Genomic DNA, 18,960 nt, shown 5'->3' on the forward strand with positions numbered 1-18,960 from the left:
CATTTTCCTTGTCTCTTAGTGTTAGTACCTGCACATTAGAAAAAAAAACAACCACCTTTTCCAGTCTTTATGAACAGGATTTGTATAGAATAAAAATTCTATGGGAATTTTTCAATTCTATATGGGAAGCGCTGCCACGTACCTTTCAAACTCTCTGTGTATGTGTCTTGGCTGGATTTAGTTGTGTAAATTCCCAGTTAGGGGATTTGCCTGTTTCTTTTTATCTTTTCTCTCTCTCTCTCTCTCTCTCTCTCTCTCTCTCTCTCTCTCTCTCTCTCTCTCTCCTTCCTTCCTTCCTTCCTTCCTTCCTTCCTTCTTTCTTTCATGAATTCACAGACTTCTGCTGCTTTTAGTTTCTGTCTGTGGTACCATGGGGTTTTTGATGCGGTAGCACACCAGGATTCCTTTGAGGTCTCAGAGGCACACAGACATCTAGATTATACCAGGTCTCATTCATGCTCTGAAAATGGAGATTGAAGCCAGTTATGATGGTTTGGCATATGTTTCTTTCTTTTCTCTTCATCACAGAGATGAGCCAGGTTCTGGGATTCTCATTGATTAATTTGTGCTGACCAGGAGAGGGGCTGTGGCAGATGACTACAAAATAGTCCAACCTTTGGCAATACTCTCAGTGGCCCTCGTGCATCTAGAATATGCTCTAAGAGAGGTGAGATAAAAGCCAGTCCCTCAGACAGCCTCTGAAAATGTTGGAACACTGCACACTTGATCCAGCTCTCCTCTTCCAGAGAAAAGTTGAGATTTGGTGATTACTTTATTCCCTTTTTGAACCACAAAGATAGGCTGTATAAGTAATGACATGATAGTTCAAACTGCCACCATTTTCCCCAGTGGCTCACAGGTATCTAAAATGTTCCAGGTCTCATCAGTGCACCAAGACAAACGTGACAGAAGCCAGTCTCTCTGGCAGCCCCTGAAAAAGTTGGAAACTTGTACATACAGTCCAATCCTTTTCTTCCTCAGGAACTGAAATTTGGTGATTTCCACCTTCTTGCTTTTCTGCTCTAGTTGAGGGGCTTAGCAGGTGCTTGCTTCCTAGTCTAAACTGCCATCTTTGTTCTCATGTCTCCTAGAGGTCCACAGCATGCCAGCTTCTTAATTGCTTCAAGATAGGAGAGAAGGAACCAGTCCTGTGGGTAGAAGCCAGTCACTGGAAAATTTGGAATGTTGGATACACAGTCCATCTCTTCCCCTCCCCATGAAGAACCTGGGATTTGGGGGTTTCAGCAGTGCACTCTGTGTTGAACCTTGGGGAGAGGCTACAGGGCTTACTTGCTTGGTAGCTATCCTCCACTCTGCTCTTTTTGTTCTCAGGGACTCCCACACAGAGTCCTTTCCTGTTAAGACTCAGATTCAGGTAAGAAGTAAATCAGACCAGACCCTTGGGCAGCCCTCAGAACGTTGGACTTGGATGTACAGTTCAGACCTTTCCTTCCCTCCCCTGGAAGAAGCTGGTACTGCAGTTTCATAGTTCTCTGACACTGTGCTGGGAAAGGGGTTAGGGTTTCATGGGTTTTGCTATCAGCTTCAATGTGGCTAGTTTCGTGCGTCTTATGAAATAGGGTCTTCATTTTTCATAAAAAGACTTGATCTGTGTTTCTTTGAATCTGTGTGTCTATGAGGGAAGGAAAGGCCAGAACTTACCGTAGAATTTCTCTGAGGTCACCTCCCAGTTTTTCTTTCTGCTTGGCTTTCTTTGCTTTCCTTCTGCTTTTTCCCTGCAGAACTGCATTTCCTCCCAACACTGTCATGTTCCTGGACTAGTTTGCCTACCTTATTGTATCCAGCATAATCAAATCTCACTTAGATCTGTCACAGGCTCATATTCATGTACATGTTTATAAATACTTACCTATTTGAATTTGGCAGTTTTTACAAATATGCTTTTCTGACTCAGTAACACATTGTGGGATTCTTTTTTTAACCAGGTATAGTTCTATTTTAATGGCAATTAACATTTCATTATGAAAGTGCACCAGTATTTTCTTCTTTTTCCTACTGAAGGTGGGTATCCTATCTCTAGTTTTTCCCCACTACAAACATTGGCATTGGCACATGTGGTTTCAGATATTGAGGCTTTTATTTTGATGATAATTTTCAGGAGTGGAATTTCTTAGCCAAAAGGTTTTTCACCACCACACTTTCCTAATACCTTCCTTTACCGCTTATTGGTTGAAAAGCTGAGAGTGAAAGTTTTTCTTTCTTTTATAAACCAAAAATTCTTGACCACCAGCATGCTGAGTTTCCTTGTGAGCTGAACTGTGGGCACTAATTTGGCCAGTGTTTTGCCTGAATTTTGGTTTGTTTAGCATTACAATCTATACGCAATTGTAGCTAGAAGTGTTTACAGTTGTTTTCATGTGGATAAAGGTTACTATATATATATATATATATATATATACACACACACACATATGTATATACACACATGTATATATGTGTGTATATATACACACACATATGTATATAAACATACACACTTACACATGTGAATATATATGTATATACATATATATGTATTTATCCTTATTGATTTTTTTGTTAGTCAACACTATTATAGAACACTGTTTTAATTTCTTTTTGGGGGGGGAGGGGGTGGTGGTGCTAGAGACTGGAAACCCAGGACCTTGCATATGCCAAGTAAGTGCTCTGTACTGAGCTAAACTTCCATCCAGGTTGAATGGCTTTTTAAACTTTTAAAGTGCAATATGTACCATTTTTCCCTTGAAAACAAAGTAAAGGTAAATTTCTCTTGATATTTGATGCTTAAATTTTAAATAGATGAAAAATAATATAGATTACAATTTTTTTTGTCACAATGTTTAAGTTAGAAGAGTTACATGGAAAAACCACAAGAGATATTTTTTTCTTTTCATTTCACGTTGTTCTGGCTCTAAGATCACAGAATTTCTTTCTGAATTCTGTTTCAGAATTAACTTCATCAAGTATGTTTTAAGCATCTAACCTAAATCCTCTTGTTTTTGTTTTCAGCTGTTTTTACTCTGTAGAGCAGGATCTATGACTTTTGGAGTCACATTAGAAATGTGACCCACATAAGACCCTTATGAGTCCCCCAAACCAAGTCACTAGTGAGAGATAAAACAGAAAGGAGAAAGCTGGTTTGAAGATCATTTGCAGGACTTGGATTTATGTGCTCATTTGCATAAGAAATACTAAAATATGACATTTAATTAGATGTAAACTGAACTTCAACAGGAAGTAAGACCACATTTTATTTGGAGATTACATCTCCACTGGGCTATAAAATGACTTCTGGCTGGGCACAGTGGTGCTTGCCTATAATCCTAGCAATTTAGGAGTTTGAGGCAGGAGAACATGAGTTCAGAGCCAGCCTCAGCAAAAGCGAAGTGCTAAGCAACTCGGTGAGACCATGTGTTTAACTAAAAATAATACAAAATAGGGCTGGATGTGACTCAGTGGTTGAGTACCCCTGAGTTCAATCTCCAGCCCTCCCACCCAAAAATAAAAAATAAAAGATAAATGACATCTGTTTCTATCCTTACAAAGCTTTAATCGAGGAGTGGGATAGCTGGGTTAAACAGTGGTTTCATTCCAAATTTTCTAAGGAATTCTTTATACTGCCCTCCAGAGTGGTTGCACCCATTTGCAGTCCCACCAGCAATGTATGAGTGTGCCTTTTCCCCACATCCTCACCAACACTTATTGTTGCTTGTACTCTTGACAACTGCCATTCTGAATGGAGTGAGATGAAATCTTAGAGTAGTTTTGATTTGCATTTCTCTAGTAACTGAGGTATTGAACATTTTTTCATATATTTGTTGATCAACTGTCTTCTGAAAAGTGTCTGTTCAGTTCCTTGTCCCATTATTGATGGGGTTATGTATTTTTTTGGTGTTAAGGTTTTTGAGTTCTTTTTTTTTAAAGTAAATTTTATTTATTTATTTTTTAACATTTATTTTTTAGTTCTTGGCAGACACAACATCTTTGTTTGTATGTGGTGCTGAGGATCGAACCTGGGCTGCACGCATGCCAGGCGAGCGCGCTACCACTTGAGCCACATCCCCAGCCCTTGAGTTCTTTATATATCCTGGAGATTAGTGCTCTGATGTATATGCAAAGATTTTCTCCCACTCTATAGGCCCTTTCTTCACATAATTGTTTACTTTGCCAAGAAGAAGCTTATTAGTTTGACTCCATACCATTTATTGATTCTTGATTTATATTGTTGTGCTTTTAGGCAAAAAAAAAGACCCCACTTCATTCTTCATACATACCAGAAACATATTTGAGGTTTACAAAAGAGAACTGTCCTTTTTGTGCCTGATTACTAAATACTGTGTTGTTGTTAAAATGTCCTTTGGTCAAAGTTGGTCACATGCCCAACTCAGATTCAAGGTGGAAATGCAGGCTGTGCCTATGTATGGAAAGGTCTGCAGTGTCACATCACAAGGGTGTGGAAGGATGGAGGGGAAATGTGTATCTGCCTATGGTCATTGCAAGCAGTTTATATCCTGGTCAGGTATGAAATCAATATTATGTTTTTGTGAGAAGAAAAGCATTTTTCTGATAAATAGAAAATTTACCTGTCACAAAAATAATGAGAATCAGTAGCATGTACTACACTTACTGACTTGTGGTTGAAGGTTAGTTGAGACAACTCAACTTGTGGTTGAAGGTTAGTTGAAGGTTAGATGAGATAACTCAAGGGAAAAAACAACTATTCGATGTGAATTGATCTTATTCCCACATAAATGGTGATAACAGACTCCACAGTCTTTGGTCCTGTTGAAATGTTTCTGTTGATTGTTGTCCTCCTTCTTTTCCTATACCATACTAGTGTGAGATGCACATTTTATTATTACTGAATGTAGAAACAGTAATGTGTCTGTCCTTCTTTAGGTGTTTGTCCAGCTATTGTGAACATGGGGGTGAATGTTCCCAGTCCTGGGATACCTTCTCCTTTGACTGCACTCACTTGGGCTACGCAGGAGCCACCTGGCATTCCTGTAAGTTACACAACCCACTGCCTCTCCTTTCTGTTCTGATTTCCTGTTCATTATTTTGTGCATATGTGTTTGTGTCTGTGAACCCCTGTACCAGAAGACAAGAAGCAATAGTCGTTTTACAGACTCATTTTCGGCTGTTTTATTTTTGATCAATTTTATTTCCCAATGATGTTAAAGTAACTTTAAAAATTCATAACATCAAATACAACAGCATAGAGAGAAAAAAAGGCAAAAGAAAATAACCAGCAAAGGTAAAATAAGTATAGTAAAATAAAATATAGCAGGAAGTTAAAACTAAATAAACTGCATCCAGAACACACAACGTGGTACCTTGTTCTCTTCCTCAATCTGAGTACCCACATAGTTCTAAGTTCTTGGTCTTCCAAAGATAATGTGTGGCCAGAATGTCAACATATAATTGAATGAGGAATGCCTCAGAAGTACGAGATGAGGTGCAAATGTGGCTGTGCTTCTAGATAATGAGAAAACAGGTAACTTTCAGGTCCTGGCCAGTCTTGCTCTTGTTTGACGGTGAAGGAGATGGAAAGAATTAACACATCTGCAGATTTACCATATGCCTGCCCAATTTTAGTCCTCTGCATTTTTTTTTTACTGTTCTTGCAACTGTTTTTTTTTAATTTCTTTTATTTTTAAAATACATGACAGTGGAATGCATCATTCTCTGCATGTTTTAACTCCTTGAATCCTCAAAACAAGCATAGGAGGTGAGAGTTATTATTGCACTTGAGGGAGGAAGGAGGCGGAGGAGATTTACATTGACTCACAGCTCTGAGCCTGGAGCCAGGGCTGTCAACCATCACCTATCTTCTTTCTGAAGAATTAGTCTCTCAGATTTCAAGCTAACCAAACTTTACTGACTACTAATTATTAGCTTTTAGAAGCATATAATTGAGCCTCTGAAATTCTCATGGTTTTCTGATTATTGACTTTTGTTTCTATTCACTTAGGACTTTTTATTTGTTTGTTTTAATTCGTATGTCACTCCTGATGTTTGGAATCCCATCTCCACAGCACTTCCCCTCTCCCTTGGTTTTTAGAGGAGGAGCATGACATTTCACGACTGCCTCCTTCAGTCCCTTCCTGCTGGGGCAGTACCACCATTGTACCATTAAAAACCCTTTTATCAGCCTGGCACATTATGCATACCTGTGGGAGAATGAGACAAGAGGACTGCAAGTTCAAGGCTAGCCTTGGCAACTCAACAAGACCCTGAGTGATTTAGTGAGACCCTGTCTCAAAATAAAAATTATAAAGGACTGAGGATATAGCTTAGTGGTAGAATACTTTCTTAGCATGTGCAAGGCCCTGGTTTTAACACCCAGGACTGGGGGGAAAAAACAACTGTTCCATGTGAATTAATTTTATTCCCACATAAATGGTGAGACATAATGTAGAGAATGGATTGTCACAAATCTAACTTTGTAGGAACTGAATCCCAGGGAGGTAGTGTGTCAGTTTGGAATGAGAACCCTGGGTTTCTAGATGTTGGAGTTCCACAGAGAAGCAAAAGAAGGTGACTCACCCCCTGCATATCCAGTGATCAATTCCATTTGTATGTTCATTTATTTTTACTCTGCTAGGTAAGAATTTGCTAAGGAACTTCTCATTTAAAAGGAGCTGGACATCTGATCTCGGAAACCTTGGGTTAAGGATGTAGCCACAGGTGCAGAGTTAGGACTGAGATGGTTTCTTTTACTTACAGCCTCTCCCATCACACTAGAAAAGTTTCTTAGACAAAGCAGATACCCACTAAATGTGTTTGGTATCAGTAGCTGTTATCTAAACATAAATCCAAGTAACCCTGATAAGAAAAACTTGAAATATAAAGGGTTTTCCCCTTGTGGCCCATGATTTGTTTTATTAACTAATTTTATTTTATTGTGATTCTTCTATGGGTATATCAAAGGAAAGTTGAATGTTGCCAAATCAAAACCAAGTGATCATGGGGCCATTATTTTTTGGTGAGGTACACAACAGGGATTGAAGTTCCAAGTATAAAATTAATGCATATATACATTCCCATTTAGATTAAATTTTTCTAATCATTCTTCCTCTTCCTTTGTTCTTATAGGCAATTTGAGCCCCAACCCAAATGTGTGTATGCGTCACTCTGGGCTGTTTTCCTAAGTGCTTATTAGCATGTTTGTTTATAGAAATGTGAATGTAAGTGGCCAAAATCCAAGCATGATGGGAAAACAATCCATGTTGCCTGTACTTTTATCAGTTGGAGATGGTACTAATTAGACTGTTGATTTGGAGGCCTCTGATTTTACACACTGGACCCTTGATCATATTTAACAAAAAATTTTTCTTTTGTAATATCCTTGAACTAAACAGACATTTTTGAGTCCTTTTTTTCTGTGAGATGAGAGAAAAATAATTTTTATGCACATCCCTGGGTCATTCTCAACTATTTGAAATGAGGGGAACACACACACATATATAATATGCACCCATACATATAGAAACACATATGTAGATACACAGTGCATACTATGTATGTGTGTGTGTATGTGTATATATACACACTCACATATACATAGAGAGAGGGAGAGCAGTCACTGTGGAATGGCCTAAGTTTGTATCCTCAGTTCTACTAGGATCTCTTGTCTTGGTGTCACTTGCATAACCACTGCCCAAGTCTGTCTATGTGGATACCACATCTGATGCTTTTACATTTCTTTTCTGGTAGCTATGACAGGATATGTCATAGATTGACTATTCATTTAAAATTATGCTAAATATCAATTAGGTTCAACATGTGGAGATTTTAATCACTTGTCTTTTATATAGCAAAGCAATTGTTGTACAAATTTAAAAATTGTGAATTAGGATAAATTAAAATTAAAAAGAGACATAAAATATTTTTGTTTAATTTTTTGATAATCACCTGCAAAGCATTTAAGAAAGTGTCTTTTAAAAATGAACTTAAAAATGGCATGAAGAGCTTTTCTCCCCTGTAGTGCTGTTGGGCCTGCAGGTCTGTGTGGATCCGTGGACCCGGGCTCTCTTCCGCAGGATGGGGTTTCTTTTCTTTCTTTCTTTCTTTTTTTTTTTTTTTTAGAGAGAGAGAGAGAATTTTAATATTTATTTTTTAATTCTCGGCGGACACAACATCTTTGTTTGTATGTGGTGCTGAGGATCGAACCTGGGCCGCACGCATGCCAGGCCAGCGCGCTACCGCTTGAGCCACATCCCCAGCCCCAGGATGGGGTTTCTTAAAGTTGTCAAGAAGAGGGCACAACTGATTACTATGCGCGGAAACGCATAGTGATCCAGAACAAAAATAAGTACAACACACCCAAATATAGGATGATAGTTTGTGTAACTAACAGAGGTATCATTTGCCAAATTGCTTATGCCCGTATAGAAGGGGATATGATAGTCTGCGCAGCATATGCACATGAACCACCAAACTATGGTGTGAAAGTTGGCCTCACAAATTATGCTGCAGCATATTGTACTGGCCTGCTGCTGGCCTATAGGCTTCTCAATAGATTTGGTATGGACAAGATTTATGAAGGCCAAGTGGAAGTGACTGGAGATGAATACAGTGTGGAAAGCATTGATAGTCAACCTAGTGCCTTCACCTGCTATTTGGATGCAGGCCTTGATAGAACTAAAACTGGAAATAAAGTTTTTGGGGCCCTGAAGGGAACTGTAGATGGAGGCTTGTCTGTCCCCCATAGTACCAAACGATTCCCTGATTATGATTCTGAAAGCAAGCAGTTCAATGCAGAAGTATATCAGAAGCTAATTAGCATAGCCATCCCCTTATGCCATTTATAATTCTTTGATTCTTTCTTTGATGAGACAGTTGAGATCTACTCTCCTAGTAAATAGTAGGTAAACACCACAGTGTTGTTATTATAGTCACCATATATTACATTATAGGAGCTTTTTAATTCTCCATATTTGAAACTTTGTATCCTTTGACCAACATCTCTCCATTTCCTCCTTGCCCAAGCCCAGACACAGCCATTCTACTCTGTATTTATAAGGGTGTCTTGTTTACATCTATATAAGCACTTGAATTTTTCTGGAAGATAATAAATGTTCCTAAATCATACATACTGTATGTAAGCATATATTTATGTGCAACAATGTATTACCTAGAAAATAATTGTGTGGTAGATAGCAGTAATACATGTTGTACACAAATCCTTGACTCTTCCTATTTGATGTCTGCTTCTCAGAAGGACTAAATTATCAAGTCTAGTGAATGACAATTACCCTAACTTAATTGGTGTGAACCACAGCCTCTTTGAATATACAGCTCCTATCCATTTCTCTGTAACTATGTCTGTGTGTACCTCTCCTCCTCAACATTGTTTCACCAACCAAAAAGGAATGTCCCTCCTTTGGGAAACTGTTTCTGTATTACCTTGGTGGTATAGAAACAGGTACTTTAACATCTGCAGAATTTGAACCTGCACATTCTGAGATGATGTTAAGAAAAATATCAACTGAAGATGATACTAAGGTAATTATGAGTTAGCTATAATTTGGTATCCCTATTATTACTGCTATATACTGCCCTGATAGTGTTGCAGTTTCTACAAGGAGGGAATTATGCATGGGTTAACTTACGAGGGTTTGCAAGAAGCTTTAAAAAAAGCCTGATATAATTTATATAACTACTACCTCTTCATAGGTAAAACAAAGTCTGAGCATTTTGGCAGTGGTTAATCGTGTGATGTGATCAGCCTTAGATTAGATACATCTTCCTGTTTGAGAATGTACTAGCAAAATGTGAGAGCTCTTGGGGTATTGCTGTAGATGTGGGTTCAGCTGTTTTAGGATTTGGGGCAAGCATTTTATTATCAGTACTGACTGAAACATTGCAGTGTGATTGCAGAGAGAAATGCACTGGCTTAATTTTACCAAAAGATGAGTGATCAATAAAATATGTGGGGAACAAACAAGGAGATCTTCCTAGATGTTGTCAATGTCAGAGGTGATACCAGGCTTCCAAGTTACTCAGTGTCTTCCTTGTTTTGCCTTCATTATTGTAGATCAGGTGGGAACAACTAAAACTTTAAAAAGATAGTGGCATCCCAATTATACATGTCTCTTTTATTAGTTAGGTGCTTAACTATCACTGAAGTCTAGGGCATGCTAAAGATTTTCATTATTTTGTCTTGTGTTAACCCTGTGAGCAGGGTCCATGTCCATTGAAAAATCCCAAGATCCATAGAAAAGTAGGGAAGATCCCAAGAACACATTCCATGATCAGTAATGTTTTGGTGTCCAAGTTTGTTTGTTAATGAATTGTTAGGAGGTGCTATGGTTTGGGTCGTGATTGTCCTCCCAAAGGCCCATGCATGAAAGGCTTAGTCCCCAGGCTGGCAGTGTCAGGAGCCAAAAGAACATTATGAAAGTGGTCCCTAGTGAAGCCCTTCTTGTCACTGCAGACATACTCTTGAAGAAGATTGTGGGACCCTGGTCTCTTCTTCTTCCTCTTTTGATTCTTGGCTTGATTACAGCAGCTTGCTCTGCCAGGCATTCCCCAGCATTGCCATCTGGCACACCCACTAGGACCCAAAGCGTGAGGTTCTCCTGTTTGTTAAGTTGGAAACCCATAAACTGTGAGCTCAAGTGGATCTTTTCTCTTTATAAGTTAATTATCTCCAGTGTTTTACTGTGGTGACCGAAAGATGACTAACACAGCAGGCTTAGTGAGGAATTTTAAAAAAAAGAAGTAAAGAAAGAATAGCTATTCTTTGATGATTGTCCTACCATGACCCCACATCTTTTTTATACTGGCATTTGCCTGGAAAGAGCCTTCCTTCTCCCACTTGGGGCAGCTTACTCTGGCTTCTAATAGTAGTTCCTAAACAGGCATGCCAGTGCCTCTGCCAATGGGAAATGCGACAGCATGTCCCTTACACTGTGCCAGAGGGGGAAATGCAGATGCTGCAGAGAAGTTTATTTTGCTGTTCTTTCTTCCAACAAACAAAATTCCACAGCATTACCATGAAATGAGACTTGGTGAACAATAAAAATACAAATACTCAGAACCTGGCTAGGTCTGCAGCCTGCCTGACAGTTGCCTTAATAGTCTCACATGTCTAGAGTGATAACTTTGGGTCTTCAGATGCTTCTTGACCCAGTCTCTTCATTTACTAAACATAGAAATTGAGGCCCAGAGAAATTCATTTTTTTCACTTTTTCAAGATTATAGATTATATGCCATACTTTCAATTGAAAATGACATGGTGTTCTGTTCATATCTCATGTTATAAGTGTATGCATATGTTCTCCATCAACAAATGATTTTGCTGTAACGGCATGTGGTAGGTTGGAATTCAGAGGTAGACACTAATAATAATAACATCTTATGTGAACTGAGCATTTGGGTTATGTCAGGCCTGGAAAGAGATCAAGCACATATGAGATTGCCTCAGGAGAGCAGAAGTCCTTCCAGGTGAGATAGTAGAAGCCCTCATGTATGAATGAGCAGACCCCCATAATTTTGTTCAATGTGATTTACTAAGTGAAATGACCACCCTGTGAATGTCCATGGGAATGAGCCTGTGCAGAAAAGAAAGCTTTTATATTGGCCTTGCAGAAGAGAGCTGTTGATGCTGATGAGTGATAGGGATATCTAGATGCATCTCATAGCATCTTCCTGTGCTGAAAATATTCAGGTAAATCATGGAAAATCCCAAGATTCTAGAACTATTGCAAGAAGGACAGTCCTCGAAGGGTCCTAATGTAAATACTGATTTAGAAGGACCCGTACTTGTGGGGTCATGACGGGTGCCACTGCTGGGCTTTCCCATGGATCTGGGGTCAGAGCTGAGATCTGAAGGCGGCCATTTAGAACCTGAAAGGTCTCACTTAGAGCTGACACACCTTCACCTCAGTAAGGCACAGATACCAAATCATTCTTTAAATTGACCTTGCAGAAGAAAGCTATTGATGACAACAGACAAATGGACAACACGGTAGGTCCCAGTAACTCTGAGATTTAGGATAGAGACAGTAGTGGGTTGACCAGTGTCTTTATGTGCCCTTGAATGTCCATGATCTAGTTCTATTCCTCCTGGAGTTTTGTCATATGAAATAGAGTTTAGGGCTTAGTTGCAGAAGGTACCTCAGACCTCTGCCATCTTTGAACAACTTAACCAATTCAGAAAGCTCAATGACTAGCACTAGGTTACCCAGAAATGTGTGGTGGAGTTGAATTATTTTGTTAAGTTGGGCAAGTACATTTTTCTAGGCCTCCATTGCCTCATCTGTAAGAGAGCTGGGCTGAATGAAGGATATCACCCAACTCTAACCTGTGTTTCTCTCTGAATAGGAACATGGTGGAAGAACTTCTGAGAAAGCTCTCATGGGGCTGTACTTCTCAGAGGCACAATACAGTGACCAACTTTTCCTTGTAGATGCAGGACGGCTGCTAGTGATTTTTGTCAGTGAGTCCCTATTCATGATACTGAGCATAGGTTTCTTGACCAGTTCTTCATCTGAAGATAGAATATGACAATTTACATCATCTGGACACATTGCTCTCCTAGTGTTCTCTGAACTTGTACCCACCTTCCCCATCAGAGGAAATGTAGGCAGGTGGCTTCATCTCTAGAGAGGTACTGTACTGTGTAGAAATGTATTGGACTTCTTTTTTATGCACCTTTTCTTGAATCAATTTCCAAAGTGACAGAATAAATTTCCATGATTGACAGATCCATCAATTGTAAAGGCATCATATTATTTTTTAATGAAATCTTTCTTTTTTGGGGGGGGGGGAGGTGGACATGGGCATAGCAGGTGTGCTTTGGATATATGTTTATCTGAATGTGTAAAATAAACATCTTTCTTTGTCATCAAGCCACTTGTTTTCCTGTAAACATTCCTTGCATAGCTCAAAGGTGTATTACTTGGTGTGGAAAGTTTCAAAAATTGGAAAGCAGACATAATTTAGCAAAATAAATAGAAATCAATGGACATTATATGGTACAGGGTCAGTGTTGTTGTTTGTATGTGGCTTAATCAAACCAAACCATCAAGTTGAATTACTGCAAGTTCATTTGCCTGAACTTTAGAGGGTGGATTAGGAGCTGCCCGTGGTCACTGTGCATGAGTGCAGATAGATGAAAGGGGCTCCAGCAAGTTGGAGGAGCATGTTTTCAGGTAGTTGGATTTAAGGATAGTTCAAAAATCCTTTAAAAATTTGTCCACAGTTAAAATTAATTTCCTCAGTTTAAATTTGCTGTTCAAACTACAGAGTAGCTATTGTTTGTTCATCCTTGAAAGCTAAGGACAAATTATGTAATCTCAAAATTCTCTTATAGGTAGTATTTTTTTTGAAATTTGTGAAAGTATTGTGTTGTGGAAATGGTGTGTCTTACTTGGGATCTTTTAAATAATCTCACTATAAAGGGCAATCATTTAAATTGTGATTTTTTTCAGAATAATAGTTTGAGAGATTATTTTCAATCTTCTCCTCTTCTGTAATTGAAGGAAGAGATTTCTTTTCTTATGTTTTAACCATACAAGACCCTGAATCTATCACGCTGACCACTAGCCTACATGATCTGTTCATGCACATCATTTTTCTTTATGTCAAAAACCATGAAAATAAATGAGAGTATGGCATCATAAGTTATGAGTTCCCAAGCCTCACAGTCTTCTACCTATTTTGTTTTACACTGGTAAATCTTTCTGTGGGTGGAGTAGGTAATCACAGAAAATAAATGCCAAGCTCACTTATGTAATTTTTCATGAAAATGTTGAAATACAAATTGCCCAGTGAAAATGTGATTAAAAGAGGAAAAAAACAAACTATGGATTTCAAGGGGGTTGTAGGAATGCTCATAGCCTCCTTTAGCCAACAGAGAGCGTGAGATGACCTCTTTAAGTCTTTTTTCCTAATGCCATTGAATATAAAATGGACATTAGTTCTGCTAGTTCAGTTTGTTCTGATTCTTGCTAGTTTTGAAATATTTTATATCCTTGCTCTTCACAGTCTTTGAGCCAGAGTTCTTTTCCCTGGCCCTTGGAGTTCTTGGATTTCTGGTTTTATCTGCTGCATTTCAGGCCTGTGTACACAAAACAGCAATGTGGCTGTCAGATTTCTCCCTTGCTACATGGTATGGAAGATGAGCCAGCCATTAGGTCCCCGCAGCAGGGTCAGAGTTCTGTGGGGACTTCTTAGGGGATTTCTGGCAATATTGTTTTGATATTTTAATTTTGTTCATGGAGAAGCCATACCATTGCATTTGTTCATTTAGCAGCACAAACTCTACACAAGTATTTTGTGTCTTCAGTAATTTGGAATGTTTCTATATAGAGAGAAACTCATCATTTTACCAAGTTCACATAGAGAGGTGGTCATATGACTTGATGTTCTAGACAAGAGTTAAGGCAACTTCAGGTCTCCTTTATACCACTGAAATATAGGCCCTTTACATCATGTAAACTTTTTTACTTTTATGTTGTAAGATGAATTGGGGGGAAAGTGAGAGAAATCATAAGTTTTTTTCTTCTGTAAACATTTTGGAATGCATTTTAAATTTTTCTAATTTCCTTCATTAAAAAAACAGGTATTATAACAGAAATCTGTCAGAATTTGTCAGTCGACATTTGTGTCCCCATGGTTATTACCCAGAATAGATATATTAGATGTCAAATGTCTCATGTGTTTTAGTGTTGACCCCAGAATGAGTTGCTGATAGCTTATTGGTCAGTTTTAGTCAAAAATATTTATTTTAGGGCTGGGGCTGTAGCTCAGTGGTAGAACACTTTCCTAGTATGCACAAGACCCTGAGTTTAATTCAGGACCTGAAAAGAATTATTTTATATTATGTTTCATGATCATATAGGCTTTTTGTTTCTCAAATGTGTCTGTTATACATACATTTGATTATCTCAGGAAAAGGATATTCAATTTAGAAAGGACTATGCTTATCAAAAAGATAAATATTTGTAACTTGTGGTATTATATCACAAAAATTCAGAAATGGACCCTTTGGCAATGTTGACTAAATTGTCAAACAGATTTCACCAAAGATAATTACTGCAAATATATGGTAATGTAAATTTCAAATTTTAATATTGATATCTTAAGAATTCTAGTTATGTTGATCTTAATCTCAAAGATATCTGATGATTAAAAACCTTAATTCAGATAAGAGATGCCTCTGATGTTCAGACTCATTTCAGCCTAGTCATGTTCTGTTTCCTCCCTTCCAGGCCCTTTCTGCCCATAAGAACATGCATGTACTTAGTGCAGCACAATGGCTGCCACCTGGCCAGAATCAAAAGCTCTCATGGAAAAAACCCCAGCCTGTGATTTTTAAGTACATGGTCAGCATGGACCAACTAATTGACTAGATGGACCACTGCCAACAGGAGCTGGCTTTCCACCGCAGGAGGTCAAGGCCTTCAGCTCACCTTGGTAAGTCATCAGCCATTGCAGACTTTAGTTCCCAGGAGCTTGCACCAAGCAGCTGCATATTCATGAGACTCCTGTATCCTCAGCACCAAGGTCACAGCCTGGAAAGTATAGAAATGCTTTTCCCTGGGGACAAAGAGCCAGGAGAATAGTTGCTTCTCTTTGCTGAAAGCTGTGAAGGGTCTGAAGTCTCTTCCCAGCCTCATTTGGGCAACTGAGCAATAAAGACCTCCTGATGAGGCCCTTGGAATGTAGTGTTCATACACTATGAGAGGCAGTGTTGCCTCACTTATGTTTTATCTCAGAAAAGATTGCTAACAGCATGGCTTAGTTTTCTGAAGGTGATTATTCCATGAGATTCTTTCTCAGACTGAGTGCAATTAGTGTCTTGGATAATCACTAATTAGAGAACAGAGTTGGTGTTGTACAGTTCTTTCAGGACTCCAGGTAATTCTGTGGATGGTGTTTGTTTATTTTTAGTCTACCCTGTACAATTCTGTTATGAGTTTTGTATTTTCTTCCTTTGAAGTCATTAGATTTGTGACTGTGTCCAACACTGCTGCCTTGATGAACCTCTTTGGTTTTCTGGAGGCTGATCTGAGTTCTCTGAGGTCATATGTCAAGTCTGTCACTCAGCAGCTGGGGTATCCTAGGATCTTTCTGAATCTTCAGAGGTAAGACACCCATCTCTCTAAGATTTATTAATGCAGCATCTATAAAGCATGTGAAGTAAATGCTCCTTATTCATAGCTCTGCAGTGTATTAAAATTATAATTAGTGCTGGGAAACTTAGTACTTATTGTTAGTCAATTTCTACCACATAGATCACTGACTTAAGATTGTATATTCCCAGAACAATGAGAAAGTTGGCTCCTGGAGAGTAAATCAATGCTATAGCACAAAGTTAGGTCATTTAACCAGAGAAAATGAGGCAAATTGAGTAGTTTTTTTTTTCTTTTGACTATTATTTAACCAATAACAGTCAGAAAGAAAAAAAACATCACCCAGTGACTCAGGGAGTCAAACTTATGTATCCCCAACATGTAGTCTATTCCAGAAGCGAAACATTGCCCAGATCGGTAAAGGATTACTGCAGGAAGGGTCATTGTGTTCCTAGTGATTTCCAAGTGTTTGTTTAACAGATTGTCACTCTTTCTATATAAATATTTAAAACAACAAGAGCGACACAACCAAGTATTTTGTTGAGCTTAGGAGAAAAAAAGAATTTTAAATTTGTTAAACACTTTTTAAAGAAAATTAAAGAAGTACATCATACATACTCAAAATATATGAATTTCTTACATGCGACCTCTGGAGAATTTTTAGTAGACACTTAATTCAAACAAATTCGGTTGCAGGCCCTTGTATCTCCAGAAGCTCTAAACTGGAGATAAGAAAGGCAGCAAGTGTAGCCTAAAATTCCTTCAGATCCTTGCACTAATTGGCTTTTTATCATCAATAGATGCAAATAGGTGTGCAGAGCGTGGATGCTACCCTTGTGCAGAAGAAGTAATGCCAACCAAAGCCTTCAACGGGAGCCTTCCTGAGGATGCTGCAGAGAGAGCACCTCAGGATGCCTGTGATACAAGGAGCAAATAGCATCAGGGTAGATGGGCAGATGACATTCAAGACACAGTTCCATTTTATTTACAGAAATTTTTATGAAAACAAATTCTCAGGAAGTACTGGAAAACCAATACCTTGAAAAATTACAAGAGGAGACTCAGGAGCAGCAAGACCAGAGCCATAGGTTAGCAATTTTTTCTTTTCTTTTTTTTTTTTTTTTTTTTTTTGGTTTTGCAGCTCGCTTGGGGAGAAAAGGTTGGGCACCAAGAAGGTGAATCTTTATAGTACCAAATAAAGAGCCAAGCCACGCCCTAGAGGAAAAAGAATAAGCATGTATCTCTAAGTAATTTTTAACACACAATAGGAAATGTCAGTGTTATAAAGACAGTTTCTGTCTTCCAGCATCTTCCAGGTCTCTGTATTAGAGTTTCAGGGACACAACTATGGATGGCTGAAGAGGAAGTGTGACAATGTTGACACAGTGGAGAAGTATTTAGTCACCACATTGTGAATGCTAGGGTTACTGAGGACTGTACCTGTGGCTGAAGAGAATCAACCCAGGGCCAAAATACTTGAGGAAGTAGAACAATATTTCTTGTTCATTGATACCTTTCCTATTCCTCTTCATTTCAGCCTCTGATTCCTTTTGATGTCTTTTTAAATCATCCCTATACAAATCCTGCTGGTGAAATAAATCTTGAATGGAGCCAAAAGGTACACATACCTTTAAAAATATCCATTTCTGGAAGACCAACCTTGCATATGACCGAGTCACTCCCCAGCTGGGTGATGGAGGCTTCCTAGATGCCCCACCCTTCTTGGGTTCAAAGGACCTTGTCCTGCATGGGTGTGTCTTGCTGTAGCCCCAGGGGTGGAGCTATGCTACCTGTCCCTTTGTAATATCACCCCTTGCCCTGTTTGGGATAGAATGTTCCATGGAAACACCTTTTGTGTGTCCCCTTATCTTACTGTGCCCTTGGGTATGGCCTACTTAATGTCAGTCAACCTGCTGACAGCAGACATCATGAAGCTAGATGCAGCCCCCTGAAACCTGACCCCTTGCTTCATTTGAATAGCTTCTCCTCAATAAAAGAGGTCAGCCTTGTGCTCTCTCTCTCTCTTGTCTGTCTCTCTTTCTGCAGACCCTTAAGGTCAGAGGAGCTGTCACAGCAACCTCAAAGAAAAAGGTATTTCTGTCTCTTGTGTGGTTGTTTCACGTAGCCCAGTTAGCCCAGTTCCCCTGGAGTAACCCCTGAGCATTTTAGTTGCGAACAGAAACCCAGCATTCATTAATTCTTAATTTATAACTGAAATTATAAACTCCAATATAAACACAAAATTGTTCATTTATATATAAGAATTTCTTTGCTGTTCAAATTTATGAGAAGTTTTGCTTTAAAATTTCTGGATTCTGATTTTACTTTATAAACTACCATATGAAGTGTAGGCAGCTAGTGCTTTATGGAATAGGAAAAAAAGCATCATTAAAAAGTCTAGGGGTGAGGCAGAAAAGGGAGTTCAGAGAAAATGACAATTGCTATTTTTATAAAAGAAAGGAATTAACTTCTGAAACTCACTGAATGCAGCCATCTTAAATACTATCAAATTAATATTAAATATTTTTTCTTGAGCTCTTTCAAAGCATATCATAATTGGGGTTTTATTGTAAAACTTACATAAGATAAAAACCAACAGTGAGTGCTGTCTCATAGAAAGCATAAAAGGGGAACAGAAAAAAAAAGAGAATTGTATCACTGTGTTGTGCTCTAGAGGCTGTAGGAAGGCTCTGGCAGAGGTGGGAGTAACTGTAGGCCATGTCTTCATTCCCAACAGTTCAGGATTCAAATGTGAATTCAATTTTGAAACACTGTGCTAATATCTCCCTACTGTACTTACTAAAGCAACTTGGGTTCCAGCAAAAGCACTGTGATCATTCAAGCTGGGGCTCTGGGTCCTCTTCAGTACATG

General features: G+C 38.7%; 1 long non-coding RNA gene and 1 pseudogene across 14 annotated transcripts in view; both read left to right on the forward strand.

The window, feature by feature from the left end:
- The window catches only part of LOC144370075 (uncharacterized), a 46,257-nt gene that overhangs the window by 18,723 nt on the left and 8,574 nt on the right, over positions 1 to 18,960 (forward strand). For 5 of the 14 annotated variants that reach the window (XR_013430014.1, XR_013430016.1, XR_013430012.1 and 2 more), the window contains 5 exons: positions 4,900 to 5,006; positions 15,225 to 15,429; positions 15,956 to 16,100; positions 16,889 to 17,176; positions 17,395 to 17,705. This is a non-coding gene — a long non-coding RNA (uncharacterized LOC144370075). Of the gene's footprint in view, positions 1 to 528; positions 668 to 1,091; positions 1,376 to 1,946; positions 2,023 to 4,899; positions 5,007 to 15,224; positions 15,430 to 15,955; positions 16,101 to 16,888; positions 17,177 to 17,394; positions 17,706 to 18,960 lie in introns of those variants that run through there. The other 9 variants (XR_013430025.1, XR_013430023.1, XR_013430022.1 and 6 more) reach the window with 4 other exon arrangements.
- On the forward strand, positions 5,436 to 10,827 carry LOC144370092 (large ribosomal subunit protein uL18 pseudogene; annotated as a pseudogene).

The sequence above is a fragment of the Ictidomys tridecemlineatus genome, chromosome 13 (genome assembly GCF_052094955.1).
Source record: "Ictidomys tridecemlineatus isolate mIctTri1 chromosome 13, mIctTri1.hap1, whole genome shotgun sequence".
NCBI lineage: Eukaryota > Metazoa > Chordata > Mammalia > Rodentia > Sciuridae > Ictidomys > Ictidomys tridecemlineatus.